The sequence below is a fragment of the Terrapene carolina genome, unplaced genomic scaffold (genome assembly GCF_002925995.2).
Source record: "Terrapene carolina triunguis isolate 2854851 unplaced genomic scaffold, T_m_triunguis-2.0 Scaffold67, whole genome shotgun sequence".
NCBI lineage: Eukaryota > Metazoa > Chordata > Testudines > Emydidae > Terrapene > Terrapene triunguis.
Window position 1 is genome coordinate 14,718,140 of NW_020664418.1, and position 17,126 is coordinate 14,735,265.

A 17,126-nucleotide genomic window follows, 5' to 3' on the forward strand; every position below is an offset into this window, starting at 1 on the left:
GAACCCGGCCCTTGTTGCTGCCAACTAGATGGGCAGAAGGGTTACATAAGGAAACCCATCATTAAAGCCAGATAAATATTGATCAATGTATTTTTAAAGGAGCTGGTTCCCGACACGCTTGGAGCAGAGAGCTGCTGTGTGACCAAAGGATCCCCTGTGGGCAGGGCATGCACATGCTCTCTGGGTGGTTAGGTGGCACACAGGAGACTGTCTTTTGTACACCACGGGCTCCGTTCTCTCCTGCATTCCAGCTTTGCTCAGAGAGGCCCTGTAAGGGAGACAGTTACAGTTTCCTGATTCAGCAGCTCTGGGGGGCACTTTGACTTATGCCCCTGAGGTACCTTATGCCAGTGGAGAATTAGTATATCAGAGCTCTGCCCCACTATATCATCAGCCTGCTCCCAACCTGTCTCCCTTCCTGGCATGTCCCCTACGCTGGGATGGAGGGGCGGCTATTGCAGAACCCGCTCTGCCAGCTCCCCTGGCTTTATGCCTGCCGGGGTCCCCCCCCCCCCCCCGAGAATCCTCTGCTGGCCATTTTTGGCTGGAGACCGTCCTCTTGGTACCCCCAAGCAGTGATGCTGCACAGCACAGAATGTGCCCTGAGTCAGTCACGTCCTGGACCCTTCTGCAGGAGCCTCTTGCTGGTTTTCTAATGTCGCTGACACCTGTGGAGAGGCCAGGGACCAAGTGGGCAGGTCACAGAACCTCTCTGAAGGGGAGTTCCTCCATGTCAGGCTGCAGGCCATCTGGTGGGGAAGGGAGGGGGCACTCTGAGGGGAGCTTGTACTGCCAACTCCCAGGCCTGTGGTGTTTATTCTGGGCATAATGAGGTGCCTCCAATCTGCAGCACTGTGCCAGGCCACCATGGAATCCACTAGCCACACCAAAACCCCTCTCCTGGATCTTTGTTTGCACGCAGTCAGTTGGGGCCCTTGCTCAATGATCTTTTTTTGGTGGGGTTGGGAGTGGTAATTAACAAGCAAGGCAGCCAAGTGTATTATTAAGGAACAGCTACAGCAGGTGACACGTCAGAACCAAACAGCACATCCTGCTCACTGCCTGACCAAGGTAAAGGCCAGGCGGGTGCAGGACATCTTGTTGTGCCTGCAATCCACAGGTAGCACAGGCTAGGTGGAGCGGGGGTTGGTTTTGTAGTGGGGACCGGTGGACGGTGCTAAGTTAACATAGGGCATCAATGGATACATTCGTGGGGAGGAGGCATTTGAGAGCCTCCTTGAGAGGGACACCAGGCCTGCATCCTGGGTGAGTCAGCTGACATCACTTACCCGGTACAAAGGCCAGCCTAGCTGATCTAGTGCCAACATTCTCATTCTCTACCATGGGCCTGAGCAAGAGCCCATTGAAGTCACTGAAAGACTCCCATTGAGACCTGTGCTCTGCATCTGGGAATTGAGGGCAACACGAGCTGATGAGTAGGACAGACTGGGAGGTCAGCTTGTTGAGGAGAGAATGCACTACAGCCGGGTTGAAGGAAAGTGGGTGGGGATTAGGTGCCAGGGGCTCAGAAAGGGCTGCTATGTCTGAGTTGAGATGCGTACGTAAGCAGGTGTGTATACAGTGCATGTATGTACCTATAATGACCCTGCCAGCTTGGCTTTGAACCTCAGATTGCCAGCACTAAAAACATGAGCTTCTACAATTTGAGCTAAAGGAGCAACTCCCTCATCTGACAGTAATAGTGGGCTCGTATCCTCGTATGTGGGCCAGCTGCTAACCAGGATACAGCGATTGGTGTGTGTTAGTGGGGTTGCACACACAGCGTGCATGTTGAGATCAGGGTCAGCTTTGGAGCTGTACGCCCATTACACTGGCAGAGGACGGCCCGATGATTGACCTCTGGCCAAGGAAGCTGTGCTAGCAGCACTCTAGGGAAGTGTGCTAGACCAAAGCTCTCAATGGCAAGGTGCTAACATGGTTCCCGCACCCAGGGCCTAAAACTCATGACAGCAACAGATAGAAGGCCTGATCCTGAGCGGGGCTGAGGAGCGCCTCCTGCCAAGTGCTGAGCACCACTGCAGGAGCTGCTGGCACTCAGCACCTGACAGGATTGGGCCCCAGCTCCTTGGGCCTGACGCCCCGTTTGCCCTGCACTTTGCCCAGTCATTTGCACCAGGGGAAATGGGATAAAATGCTATCGACTGAGAATAGCAGTGATTTGCACTGGGGGGAATGTCTGCTCAGGTTGCAGTGAAATGGATACAGCCGGAGGTGTTGGTGCAGACCAGGTGACCTGTTTGCCCGGGAGAGAGAGACAAAGGATGGAGGAGGGGCAATGGGCAGGTCTGAAGTTGGGCTGCTGGAAGCGGGTCAGCTTCCTGGTTTGGGACTCAGAGGGGAGGACCAGGGCCTTGGGCTTTGGATTATTTCCCTCTCCCCAAGATGGATTTTACTGAACATTCCTGATTTCTATGCTAACAAGATCTGTTCCACGCTGTATTCCCAACGACTAATAAGACTTCTGTTTTACAACGCTGGCTGAGAATCACTTCTGACTGTGAAATTGGGGTGCATGGCCCATTGGGGGCATATAAGGCTTCTCCAGGTGTTCCATCTAGGTGGACTCGAGGGGAGCCATGGTGTGAACAGGGGGCTGAATGCTCCAAGGTAGGACCCAGGAAGCGCCAAAGCCGAGCAGGCTTCTTGCCCTGGTGAAAGTGTGTCCTGAGGAGAGACCAGAGCCGTAACTAGGTATTTTTGCGCCCGAGGTAAGAATATAAAATTGCGCCCTCCCCCAGGGCCGGCAATTCGGCCGTGGGTCCCTCGGTCCCTCTTGGAGGGAAGGGCCTGCCGCCGAAGAATGAATGAAGTGGCGGCGGTAGAGCCTGTGATTTTGGGGGGGTCTAACTCATGATTTTTGACTGCTTGGGCTGGTAATGTTGCTTCCAAGATGGTCTTTGGTTCCAGTCCAGTTCCAATCCAGAGAGGGACTCACAGGTTAAGAGAGGAGGGAGGTGCTGGATATCAGCAGTGGCCACTAGGGATCAGCATGTGTCCTGAGAATGCTGGGCCTTCAGGTTTGCAGGGCAGGATCAGGGGTGGCAGGTTTGTAGAAATTTTGGTGGTGCCCAGAACCCACCCGTACCCAAACTCTGGCCCCCCACCCACCCAAGGCTCTGGGAGGGAGTTTGGGTGAGGGAGGAGGTCTGGGGTGCAGGCCCTAGGCTGAGGCAGGAGATTGGGGTGCAGGCTCTGGGAGGGAGTTTGGGGATGGGAGGGGTGCAGAGGGATGGGGTGCAGGGGTGAGGGCAGTGGGTTGTGGCTGCAGATGAGGGGTTTGGAGTCTGGGAGGGGCTCAGGGCGAGAGTAGGAGTGAGGGCTCTGTCTGTGAATGGGAGGTTTGGGGTGTGGGAGGGGCTCAGGGCGAGAGTAGGAGTGTGGGGGGTGAGGGCTCTGGCTGGGAATGGGAGGTTTGGGGTGTGGGAGAGGCTCAGGGCTGGGGCAGAGGGTTGGAGTGTGGGGGGTGAGGGCTCTGGCTGGGACTGGGGATGAGGTGTTTGGGGTGCTGGAGGGGCTCGGGCAGAGGGTTGAGGGTGCGGTGGGGGGTGAAAGCTCTGGCTGGGGGTGTGGGCTCTGGGGTGGGGCAGGGCTGGGGATGAGTTTGGGGTGCAGACAGGCTGCTCCGGGACAGGGGCCAGAGAGGAGGACTCCCCCCAGCCCTTTCCTGCTGGCAGCAGCAAGCTCTGGGGGAGGAGCCCCTCTTTCCTGCTCCCCCAGCAGCACACTCACCCCCACCACTGTCACTGCATGTGCTCCTAGGGCCCCTCTCAGGTCCAGGAATCTCCCTCACCTTCCCCGTGGTGGGTGCCGGTGCTGCGTGCGCCTCCTCCCCTGCTGTTGCCCCTGACTGTTGCCTCACTGGGGGTGAGGGATGGGGCTGCCTCCTTGCCCAGCATGGGGCAGGAGCGGTGACCGCGGGCGGGGGGGCCCCCCTGTGCTGCTGGAGGGTCCTGCCGGAAAAGGAAGGGTCTGAGGGGGAAGGGCAGGCTCAAAGTCAGTCTGCCCTGGGAGGGGAGAGGGGGGCACTAGGACCCTGCGGCAGCAGTTGTTGCATGGAGCTGCTCTGCTCCAGGCCAGGAAGGGCGGGGGGGAAGCAAGTCGGGGTCCGGGGACACTCAGGGGAGGCGCGGGGCGCGGCAGGTGGGGCCCGGGCGGAGATCACCTGGGTTGTAACTATCTCTGAGCCTACCAGCAGCTTTTTTTTTCTCTCCACCACTTTCTGCGCCCTCCCGACTTTGTGTGCCCGAGGCAAGTGCCTCACTCGCCTCGCCCTTGTTACAGCCCTGGGAGAGAGACACTGCACCAGAGTCCTGGCTGAGCTTCATTCAGAGCAGTTCAGAGCACCGAGACTGTGGGTACGTCTACACTACGAGATTAATTCGAATTTAGATAATTGAAACAGATTGTATAAATTCGATTGTGCGCGGCCACACTAAGCACATTAATTCGGTTTTTAACCACATTAATTCGGTGGTGTGCGGCCACACTACCCCATTAATTTTAACCACATTAATTCGGTGGTGTGCGGCCACACTACCCCTAATTCGAATTTACAAAATCGATTTTGGTGCTACTCCGCTCGTCGGGGTGGAGTACAGAAATCGATTTTAAGCGCCCTTTAATTCGAAGTAACTGGCTCCGTTGTGTGGACGGGTTAAGGATTAATTCGGATTAACGCAGCTAAATCCGAATTAAAGTCGTAGTGTAGACCAGGCCTGTGACTCCATGGAGGATCGAGCCTCTAGAATTTTATTGACGAGATCTGAGCTGTCCTCCAGGAGATGGCAGCATCGCACCATGTTTTTCCTGAAGCTTGGGCTAGCTCCCTGCCTCGCCTCCCTGTGTCAGTGCATCTTGAAAAGGCTGCATTGAGGGGTTTAAGAAGAGCGTGCAGATGCCACCAGGACCCTCTTCTAGTTATCAATGGGGCTGAGGCTGTGCTGATTGCTCAGAGCCGCAGGAAGGGTGTCTAACCCCCTTGCATGCTTCAGCAGGGCCAGTATTTCCTTCTGCATGCGAATGCTGCCAGCTCACAGTGAGGTTAGAGAAAGCCTGACACTGCCTCTGCCTCCCATCTAGATGTAAGGCTCAAGACCTATGCATCTTCCTTTCCCCCTCTCCCCCACTATTTCCTTCTGGCTCACCTGCAGTGCTGGGCCTTGTATACAGCCCCCCACTACCAGGGGACCCTCACCTGGGCTTAAGCATCCTCCATTGCCCTTGCCTCGAGGCGCTCATTTAAATGATTCCAATATCTCTGCACTACAGAGCGAGAGCCTTGTGATTAGTGTGGGTGACGAATGGTTCGGGAGGGCTGGAGAGAAGCCAATAGGGATGCCAGAGGACAATACCATGTCTGCCCTGGAGGCAGAGAGTGTGCAACCTGGCTCTCTGACCAAGCAAGACTGAGCAAGCTGCAGCCATGCCCTCCCAAGGAGCTGGAGCTGATGTTACCAGGATGAACTGGTGGTGAGCAGCTGCAGCTGCTGTGTTTATGGGCTAGTAGATTAAAACAGAAATCAAGGGTGAGGCTGATCTGGGGTTGCAGTTTTTACATCTCCATTTGGCAGTCGGTGAGTAAATTTTGCATGGTCCAGTAGTTAGGGGCAACGCAATGGGACTCAGATCTGGGTTCTAGCCCCAGTTCAGCCACTGGCTTGCATGTGCCCACTCTGTGCCTCAGTTTCCCCTCACCTCTTGCCTAGTAAGCTCTTTGGAGCAGGGCCTGTACCTCATTATGCTTACAGCCTGTATACTATGTACAGCCCCTAGCGCAATGAAGATCTCAGTTCGGCCTTCTAGGTGCTATAATGATAAACAAAACACATCTTGGGGGCTGAATTTTATGAACGGATTTGACTCTATTCGAAGTGCCTCTCTATGCACTAGGCACCTGTGCGGACATTAAAACCAGAGCAAAGGGCTAAATATCCCTCAGAAAATGCACTCTGCCTACCAAGCCAGCTTACAGCATAGCCCACTTCCTCACACCCTGAGCCCATATAACTGCTGCAAGCTCCATCATCAAGAGCAACCCGCTACAGTGAAGGCCCTTGGCCCATCCTTCGGGGGAAAGCCTGGGGGTATGTCTAGACAGCAGCCATGAGAGCGGTACACCTGTGGCTCTACTGTTAGACTGCTGTAGCATCGTAGATAGTGGAGACACTTCCTAAAGCTACGGAAGGGGTTTTCTGATGATGCAGCTAATCCACCTCTCTGAGAGCTGGCAGCTAAGTGGATGGAAGAATTTTTTCATCGATAGTTTTAAGTGTAGACCAGGCCTGGGAGACTGGATGGGACCAGATGCCCTGAATGTTAACAGAGCTGAGCTCTGGCCAAGAGAGTTCTAGAGTCAAGGGCATCTTACAGAAAATGCCGTACTCTTCCAAGCCAGGGTGCTGGGAGGCTGAGCGCCTCCGCTGAGCACGGTCCCTTGGGTAGCCAGAGCCCCAAGCCAGGACTGAATTCCACACATCAGAAGCAAATTGCTGCGCTGTGGTGCAGTGCGCTCGGAGGTGCAGTGCGCTCGGAGCAACAAGCGCCACTCAGGAAGCAGGCAGCCATTGTCTGCCCTGGCTGGCGTTTTCACCCCACGTGGGGTGCCTTGCAGAGGCCTGGCACCAAGAGGCAGCAGCTCAGAGGAAAGGTTCATGCTTCCCGCCATGCACAGCTGAAGGACAGCAGGCCGGGCCACTACTACTGTCTGGATACCCCAGGGTTTGGACATGCCCCCAAATTGCGACTGTATGTAACCCTGGGCAAGCTCTCCTTCTGTGCCCCTCCAGTTTCCTCTCCCAGTCCACAGCCTCACATCAGCCTTACCCAGTCTGAGAGGCAGCCAGACAGCTCTCTTCCATGTGCCAATTTCATACATGAGCTGGGTGTGTCATCAGCATTCCAATGGCACCCCAGCCCAGCCCTCCTCACTAATGCTGCTTAAGGTCTTGATAGACACTGAAATGGAAGGGAGACAAAATAGAGCCCTGTGGTACCCTGCCTTTGAGTACGTCTGGGGAGTGCCCTCTTGGATCACTGAGAGCTACGCTGGAGTGACTCTTTGCCCCAGCTAGGGACTACAGCCAATCCCCACCATCAGTGGTATGAAGGCAGCTGAGGGATCTAATAGAATCATCAGGGCTGCTTGAGCTTCATCCATCTCCAGCAGGAGATCATTAGCGCAACTAAAGCCGTTTCTTTACCATGCCTAGGGCTGAAAGCTCCTAGCCCCGTGGAGTGTGATAGCAGGTGTGGGGGCGACACACATGACATTGATCCATCCCCGGACCCAGAAGATGCCAGTTCAATTGCCAAGTGATGGCAGGGCTCGGGGCTGGAAGCCAACTTCCCCTGGTTGGCTGGTGCCGATTTAGCTGTGAAATGGCCAAGTAGCACCAGTGAGAAGTGAGCTAAATACAGATTGATGGGCTGGGATTGTAAGTTGGTGATGAATGAGAGATCAAGGCAGATGCTGATGGACAAGTGACCTTTCCCCGCGATGCACTGGGCCTGCGAGCTTCTGCCGTGTCACTGTGCTCTGCAAAGGGGTTGTCCTGCGGGGGTTGAATGCCACAGGCGGCGGCCATACGGCATGGTGGCGAGTAGATTTCTGCTATAGGCAACAGATGTGGGTGTGATTGCTGCCATCCATCATGGGGGAACAGAGGAGAGAGGGAGGGCGGCACGAGGGAGTAAGAGAGGGTGGTAGAAGGGAAGTATGGTGGGAGTGAAAGAAAGGCGGAAAAGAGATTTGGAGAGAGAAGCAAAGAGAGAGATGGATGGAAAAGAACGAAAGGGAAAGAGCAGGGGGAGATGAGAGAGAAGTAAAAAGGACTGAAAGGGAAGGAAGAAAAGAGAAGCAGGCAGGGAGAAAAAAGGGATGACTCATCCATTCATGTCTCTGAGCTCATTAAACCAAGCTCCATGCAATGTACTGTGCAGGAGCCTTGTGGATAAGGCCTGTGCACTGGCAGTGCTGGCTGGCTGGCTTGGGCATTAAAGATCTCCCAGCACTTTCTGTGGGTTTGCCCCAGCACTCTTGGCCAAAGTGTCCTCCTCATTCCTGCGCTTCTGTGCCATGAGCTGGTCAGCTGCTGACTTCCCAGCCCAGAGGGGGCTGTATTTCAGTGGCACGGTGCATGGAGATGTTTGCAGTGTGCCTCTGGATGCCAAGGAGTCTAGAGTCATGAAACAATAATAACCAGTTACAATTTTCCTCACAAATCCACCCCAAAAAGACCAACCAGTGTCCTCTGCACAGGATCATCCCACGGACTGCAGGGCAGAGACCCTCCCAGTGATCAGTACTTGACTTCACAAAGACTCCCATTGATATCAATGGGGCAAAGTCCTAGTCAGTGTGAATACGAGTGTCAGAACCCGTCCCTTAGTTAATCTCCACCTTCCGAGTTTCACAGGTGAACTCAGGGAAGGAGCAGGGGGATGTTGGCAGAGCTGGCCCCACTGCGGAGCACTGGATAGGGGCAGGGGTCAATGTACAGACGGCTTTCCCTTTGCAAATGTCCTCTCGGCTGCTGAGAACAAGAATTTACTCTTTAGTTACATCCACATACGTCTGGCTTGACAAATGTCACAGACTTTTACATGGAAACTGGATTGCTGGGTCCTGTGTTGCTTACTCTCTTCCCTTGACATGAAGGGTGTGAAGTCCTGGTCCCTTTAAGCCACTCCCGCTGCTACCCTGACTGCTTGCTACTGGGTCCGCAGGGTATAGAATAGCTGGATGCGCCTTCACTCCATTGGTGTGGTCAAGGCATGAACATTGCACCAGGAATAAACCATTTCGCCCTGCCACTGGTGCCTCTGACTCCTGCTGGATGAGGCTGGGACCTCATCCATGGGCAGGCTTCCTTCTGCATGCCCTACTGTGGCCTGTGCTAAGACTGCTCCCGTTGTGACTGGCGTACTTGGGAGCTTCTCACAGCCAGGACTCCTGTACCATTGCCTGCACTGGGCCAGACCTCAGCTGGGGTAAACTGGCGCAGCTCCACTGACTTGCCATGGGAGTGAATGGAGCTATGCTGATTTACACCAGAGGGAATCTGGCTGGTTCCTCTCCTGCATGGAGAAGCTGGGACTTGAGCACCTCACAAAGTCAAGGCTCATGTACCATGCCCTTCAGCAATCCCTGCTGGGAGAGACCGGGAATGGAGTAGCTATGATTTCTCCCAAAGCCAGCATTCCTACAACATTATCCACCGTGACTCCAGCCAGAAGACTCTGGGATTGAAGAAGCTTAGTCATAGAGAAGCTCTGACACCGTAGCAGAGAGGGATGACAAGAGCTGCTGGTTCAGAGGACTCTGTCCATCTCTGGGTTCTTATACCCAGCCCCTCATCTGGATGAAAAGTGAAATGCTGAAAAAGACCTAAGGATGGATCTGGGCAACTATTTAAATGTGAGTGTGATAAAAAGACCAAGGCAGAAGGCTTCAAGTCACAGAGCAGGGAGGTTATAGGTTCTACTGTCTGTGCAGCTGTGATGTGACCTGATCTGGAAAGATGTGTTCAGTTCTTCTTCGAGTGCTTGCTCATATCGATTCCAATTAGGTGTGCGCGTGCTGCGTGCACGATCGTCGGAGAAATTTTCTACCCTAGCAACAGCCGGTGGGTCGGCTGTGGAGCCCCCTGGAGTGGCGCCTTCATGGCGCTGGATATATACCCCAGCCGACCCAGCGCCCCCTCAGTTCCTTCTTACCGCCCCTGACGGTCGTTGGAACTGTGGAGAGCGGCATAGCTGTTCTCCACTCTCCCTAGCTTATCCGGTTAATTCTTATAGATAGTTGTAGTTATAGTTGTTGTATGTTCTTTAGATTAGTCATTCCTGTTCATAGTTCATTGTTAAGTAGTTGTAAATAGTTAGCGGGGGTTAAGGGGGCTACTTCTCCCCCCTTTTCCCCCGGCGCATAGCCGGGCTCATGCCCAAGGCTCCTGGCTTTAAGCCGTGCGCGTCCTGTGCTAAGCCTATGCCAATGGGAGATCCGCACGACTTGTGTCTGAAGTGTTTAGGAGAGTCCCACCAGACAGACAAAATCTGTAAGGCTTTCAGACCCAGGACCAAAAAGGAGCGGGACTTTCGACTCAAGCAGCTCCTCATGGAGGCGGCACTTAGCCCAGATCCTCCCTCGGCGCGCCAAGTTCCGGCACCGAGCGCCTCGGTGCGCAGCGCCTCTGCGGCACCTACCGGTACTACACCGCGAGCAGACGCGGATAAGGCCTCGCGGCACCGTCCTCCTTCGGCACCGCGTCCGCCGCAAGCGCCTCGGCGCCGGTCCCTGTCTCCGGGACATAAAAGACCCCGCAAGACACAGGAGGCTGCTGTCCTACAGACACCGGCTCCCCCGGTACCGGTGGTAGAGCTGCGTCCGCCTCTAGAGCGCCAGAAGTTGCAAATATCGGCTACACCGTTGACTCCGGCACCGGGGCCGTTGAGTCCGGTGCGGACTGGCTCACCACCCCAATCCATGGTGGAGTCCTGTCTCCCGTCTACTCCGGAGACCTTTGCGACGGCGAAGGACCTCATCGCTCTCACGTAGCCGGCGCTATCTCAACCCACGGCACCGCCCACTCTTCAGACAGTGCAATCCAGGGGCAAGCCTGCCCTGGTACGCCCGCCGTCTCCGAGCGTGGACTCGCGGCACCGCTCCAGGTCTCGGAGCAGGTCCCGACGCCGCTCGCAGTCCCGGCGCCGACTTTGCCCCGGCACCGTCGTACTCACGGCCTAGGTCCTCTTCACGGCACCGATCTACGTCTCGGCACCGTCAGGATCATCGGTACCGATCGGAGTCGCGACGTAGTTCTCGGCACCAGTATGAGCGCCGCTCCAGTTCGAGGGGCTGCTCCCGGCACCACGTCTACAGGCGGTCGTCTTCGTCTCGGTCCAGATCTGGATCTCGGCACCGACATGGCCAGCGGCACCGATCTCGATCACGGTACCGCTCACCGGCACCGCGCAGGGACCGCTCGCCTGAGGACCGGCACCGATCAGCACCGTATCGTACCGAGCCCATGCAGACGCGTTCGGCACCACCCTGGCCCTCGAGATCAGCGTCTCGCTCCTCCAATGGGGCTTCCCGATCAGCATACCCTCCTCAGGGTCAGGCTGCCGCTGACTTGGGTCACTGGCAGAAGGGGGCAGAGGACCCTGCGCAGGACCCTACGCATTGGTCTTTCTGGACTCCATGGGCATATCACCAAGCGCAAGGAGCTCCTCCATCAGCCTCTCGCTCGGTACGCTCCGAGCCCAGAGTTCCGGAGGCCACCATCTCCCGTCCTCCCCCAGGGGGCATGGAGGCCCCCGTGCCTACACCTCAGGCCCTAGACCCCGGGGCAGGAGATCCTCCGCTTCAAGGACCTTTAGAGCCGGACCCTCCTTTGGACCCCTTGCCCCCGGAGGCATCCTCCTCATCTTCCCCGGATGAGGCGATGGCGGGCACAACAGCCTCGGGCCCGCCCCCAATAGATCTTCGTGCCCACCAGGACCTATTACATAGGGTGGCACGTAATATGGACCTCCAGGCGGAGGAGATAGTAGAGGTGCAGGACCCAGTGGTGAGCATCCTGTCGGCTGATGCCCCATCCCGGGTGGCATTACCACTGATTTGGACGATTCAGGCTAATGCCACTACCATATGGCAAACCCCTGTCTCCATCCCACCCACAGCCAGAGGGGTAGAAAGAAAGTACTTCGTCCCCTCCAAGGACTATGAGTACTTATATACGCACTCTCCACCGTGTTCACTGGTCGTGTCCTCGGTGAACGCAAGAGAGCGTCATGGCCAGCAGGCAGCAGCGCCCAAATCGAAGGACGCTAAACGCTCAGAACCGCGAACCAACAGGCGCTCTTGAGCCGCTACAGTTACAACTCATGGAACTCCATGGGTAAATTCAAAGTGTTGGTTCCCCAGGACTCAAGGGAGGAGTTCGGGGCCTTAGTGGAGGAGGGTAAGAAGGTGGCTAGGACCTCCTTACAAGCCTCCTTGGACATAGCGGACTCTGCCGCCAGGACACTAGCATCGGGCATAGCCATGCGACGCGTCTCCTGGCTCCAGGTTTCGGGCTTGCCGCCAGAACTGCAGCAGACCCTGCAGGATTTACTGTTCGAGGGCCAAGGGCTGTTCTCGGACAAGACGGACTCTCGATTGCAGAGCCTCAAGGACTCGAGAACCATTATGCGCTCCCTGGGGATGCATGTCCCAGGGCCCCAGCGCAGACCCTTTAGGCCCCAGCCGCAAAGGTTCTACCCTCCCCCGCCTCGTCCGAGACAGGACTTTGCCAGAAGGCGGGGCCGAGGTGGTAGACGAAGGTCGACCGCCCCTCAACCCTGTCAGAACCAGGGCCCGCCTAGGCCACCTTTAGGTCCTAGACAAAACTTTTGAAGGTGCGCTCGAGGACGGCGCCCCAGCCACTACCCAGGATCCATCTCCTTCCTTTCAGGACCGCCTCTCCCGTTTCCACCGTGCTTGGTCCCTTTATAACCTCGGACCGTTGGGTCCTTCGCACGGTGGAGAGGGGATACGCTCTCCAGTTCTCTTCGTTCCCCCCCTCCCACCCTCCCTCCCCGTCCCTCTTCAGGGACCCTTCTCACGAGCATCTCCTTACACAGGAGGTTTTTGGCCTCCTCTCTATGGGGGCCATAGAGGAGGTGCCCCCAGAGTTAAGGGGCAGGGGGTTCTACTCCCGCTACTTCCTGATCCCCAAGTCAAAAGGGGGTCTGCGACCCATTTTAGACTTACGCGAACTCAACAAATTCATAGTAAAGTTGAAGTTCCGCATGGTCTCCTTGGGGACCATCATCCCCTCCCTGGATCCTGGAGACTGGTTCGCCGCCCTCGATATGAAGGACGCATATTTTCATATAGCAATCTATCCCCCACACAGGTGTTTCCTTCGATTTGTAGTAAACAAGGTGCACTACCAATTTGCCGTCCTTCCCTTCGGCTTGTCCGCGGCTCCGAGAGTGTTCACAAAATGTATGGCTGTCGTGGCAGCATACCTTCGTCGACAGAGGATACAGGTGTTCCCTTATCTAGCCGACTGGCTGGTGCGCGGCCGCACCAGGGAGCAAGTTCAAGCTCACGTCCAGATAATACTGCAAACATTTCACGAGTTAGGCATTCTACTCAACAAAGAGAAGTCCACTCTGGATCCAACCCAGAGAATAGAGTTTATCGGGGCAGTCTTAGACTCCAGACTTGCCCGAGCTCTTCTTCCAGACACTCGGTTTCACACCATCACAAACATCATCCACGGACTCCAGGTCTTCCCGATCACCACAATAAGGACATGCCTCGGCCTGTTGGGACACATGGCCTCTTGCACTTACGTAACCAGGCATGCCAGACTTTGGCTTCGCCCACTTCAGGCCTGGGTATCGTCAGTGTACCGTCCTTATCGAGACAACCTGAGCATGGTGGTCACGGTTCCGGACTCGGTCTTGACCTCTCTCACCTGGTGGCTGGATCACAAGGCGGTTTGCGCAGGAGTGCCATTTCACGCCCCACAACCCTCCCGGCACCTGGTCACAGACGCTTCGTCTCTAGGTTGGGGCGCTCACCTCGGGGAGCACCATACCCAGGGCCTGTGGACCGCATCCCAACTAGCTCTGCACATCAACGTTTGAGAGCTGATGGCGGTGTGCCTAGCCTGTCAGGCATTTCTCGGTCTCCTACATGGCTGTTGCGTGTCAGTCCTCACAGACAACACCACGGCCATGTTCTACATCAACAAGCAAGGAGGACCCCGGTCGTCTCTCCTATGCCAAGAGGCCATTCGCCTGTGGGAGTTCTGCATTGTCCACTCGATACATCTCACGGCATCGTTCCTCCCTGGTGCCCAGAACACTCTAGCGGACCATCTCAGCAGATCCTTCCAGACGCACGAGTTGTCGATTTGTCCAGATATCATCTATTCCATCTTCCAGAGGTGGGGATTTCCCCAGGTCGACCTGTTTGCATCTCGAGCCAACAGGAAGTGCCACGCGTTCTGCTCCCTACAAGGGCGATCTCCGGGCTCCCTGTCGGACGCTTTCCTTCTGACGTGGAAAGACCAGCTGTTCTACACTTTCCCTCCATTCCCACTGGTCCACAGGGTGCTGCTCAAGCTACGCAGAGACAAGGCACTTATGATTCTAGTCGCTTCAGCTTGGCCAAGGCAGCACTGGTACACCACGCTTCTGGAGCTATCGGTTCAAACTCCAGTCACACTTCCCGTGTGCCCAGATCTGATCTCTCAGGACCACGGCCGACTCTGTCACCCCGACCTGCAATTGCTCCACCTCACGGCGTGGATGCTCCATGGCTGAATCGGACAGAGCTACAATGCTCACATCCCGTGCAACAGATTCTGCTGGGAAGTAGAAAGCCCGCTACACGGACCACTTACTTAGCCAAGTGGAAACGTTTCTCCTGTTGGTGCGAGCAGCGGGCCATGCCCCCCCTTGCAGGCATCTATTCCTTTTATACTCGAATATCTCCTATCCCTGAAACAGCAGGGCTTGGCGATATCTTCAATCAGGGTTCACCTGGCCGCTATATCGGCTTTCCACCCAGGAGAACTCGCTTCCTCGGTCTTCTCTAACCCGATGGTCGTCAGATTCCTCAAGGGCTTAGAACGACTGTACCCACAGCAACGACAACCCGTTCCGGCGTGGGATCTCAACCTGGTTCTCTCCAAGCTCACAGGGCCCCCGTTCGAGCCATTGGCTACCTGCTCACTCCTTTACCTATCTTGGAAGACAGCCTTCCTTGTAGCCATCACTTCAGCAAGGCGTGTTTCTGAAATCAGGGCGCTCACGTCTGAGCCTCCGTACACAGTCTTCCATAAAGACAAGGTGCAGCTTCGCCCCCACCCTGCCTTTCTCCCCAATGTAGTTTCAGCTTTTCATGTGAACCAGGATATATTTCTCCCGGTCTTCCACCCTAAGCCGCACGCTACCCGTCAAGACCAGTGTATGCATTCCTTGGACGTACGCAGGGCCCTGGCTTTCTATATTGAGCGTACAAAGCCGTTTAGGAAGACGACACAACTCTTCGTTGCAGTGGCTGACCGGATGAAAGGCTTACCGGTCTCCTCACAGCGTCTCTCCTCTTGGATCACGTCCTGCATTCGTGCTTGCTACGACCTGGCTGATGCCCCGACGCCGCGCCTCACCGCCCACTCCACAAGGGCCCAAGCCTCCTCGACTGCCTTCCTGGCTCATGTCCCGATCCAGGACATTTGTAGAGCCGCGGTTTGGTCATCGGTCCACACCTTCGCCGCTCACTATGCGCTGGTACAGCAGTCCAGAGACGATGCTGCATTCGGATCAGCGGTTTTGCACACAGCGATGTCTCACTCCGACCCCACCGCCTAGGTAAGGCTTGGGAGTAACCTAATTGGAATCGATATGAGCAAGCACTCGAAGAAGAAAAAACGGTTACTCACCTTTGTAACTGTTGTTCTTCGAGATGTGTTGCTCATATCCATTCCAAACCCGCCCCCCTTCCCCACTGTCGGAGTAGCCGGCAAGAAGGAACTGAGGGGGCGCTGGGTCGGCTGGGGTATATATCCAGCGCCATGAAGGCGCCACTCCAGGGGGCTCCACAGCCGACCCACCAGGTGTTGCTAGGGTAGAAAATTTCTCCGACGATTGTGCACGTGGCGCGCGCACACCTAATTGGAATGGATATGAGCAACACATCTCGAAGAACAACACTTACAAAGGTGAGTAACCGTTTTTTCTGGATACTTCATTATTTGAAAGATATTGACAGATTGGAAGGGAGTTTGGAAAAGTGTGACAAAGATGAAAGCTTTTGATGCTGTGATGTATGAAGCACAGCCTCATGGGGGATGTGTGGGGAAACCCCAATTGTGGAACATTAAAACCAATCTAGACAAAACACTGGAAGAGGTAGAGTAAGGAACAACCCTGCATTGCCCCCAGGGAGGGGGATCGGGGGGCAGGGGGGTCTCATAGACCTGCTCCACCCCTGGGTTCTGTGACTGCTTCCAGACACACCCAGAACATTGCTAGCACCCAGTGGTGCAGGTAGCAAGCAGGAGTGGGCCCAGCAGGCAGCATGCATGGACAGCTCTGACCAATGCCAGTATTCTCTGCTCATTATGGGGCCTCCAGCCCTGAGCTGCTGAGCTTGAAGTCCCTTGGTATCAGCCAGGTGTACTGCAACCACCTGAGATTGGAACAGCCCTAGCCCCACTAGGAGACTCCAGCCATGGCGAGGGGTAGTGCCCCATGCAGTACGTCAGGCCGCACTACACAGGAGTGACACTACTGCTGGCGTTGGCTCTGTCAGTCCCTAATGACCAGTTCCCCCTGTGAGCACGTTATCAGATCCTGTAGGCAAGCCAATAGATCAGCACACGCATTGCCGCCATGTCTTTTGTGAAGTGAAGAGTCTCACTCATATAGCCTGGAGTTGCCTTAGCCGGGCTGGGTCTGCGCCCTCCCCCGCCCCAATCTGTCCATCACAAACCACTGCATTCACAGCAGAGCCCCTGAAAAGTGCCGCCACCAGGGCTGGTTTCCTGGCTGTGCGCTCTTGGAGCAAGCACCCAGGGGCTCCATGCTTCCTTGGCGAGTAATTCTTCTTCTGATTGCTCCCCGACGGAGGCCCATTTAAAATGCATAACTAAATAAATACACACGCACACACATAAACCGAGCCTCCCTGATTTACTGCCTCGCTCCCGTTTTATTTTGTTTTGTAGCTTCTGTGAATTCTTTGCACCTGAGCAATTTTAAAAGCCCATTCCAGCAGGGCTCCAAGTCATGCTTTTCACTCCTGTCAGACAGAAGCAGCCTGCTGCTGTTCAGAGCATTTGTGCACACAAATACACCCCCCCACACACACACACTTGTGCATGCACATGCATACACCTCATGCATACACATACAGTCATACACACAGATGTGCACACACACCTAGACATATAACTCCTCGTATACACACATGAACATATTTCCCCCCCCACACGCATGCATCCAATTTCGCACATGCACGCACACACAGACAGAGTTTTGAGCTGATTTCCAAAGGCGCTGAGCACCCCTAACTTGTCACTGGCTTGAATGGGATTTGTGGGTGC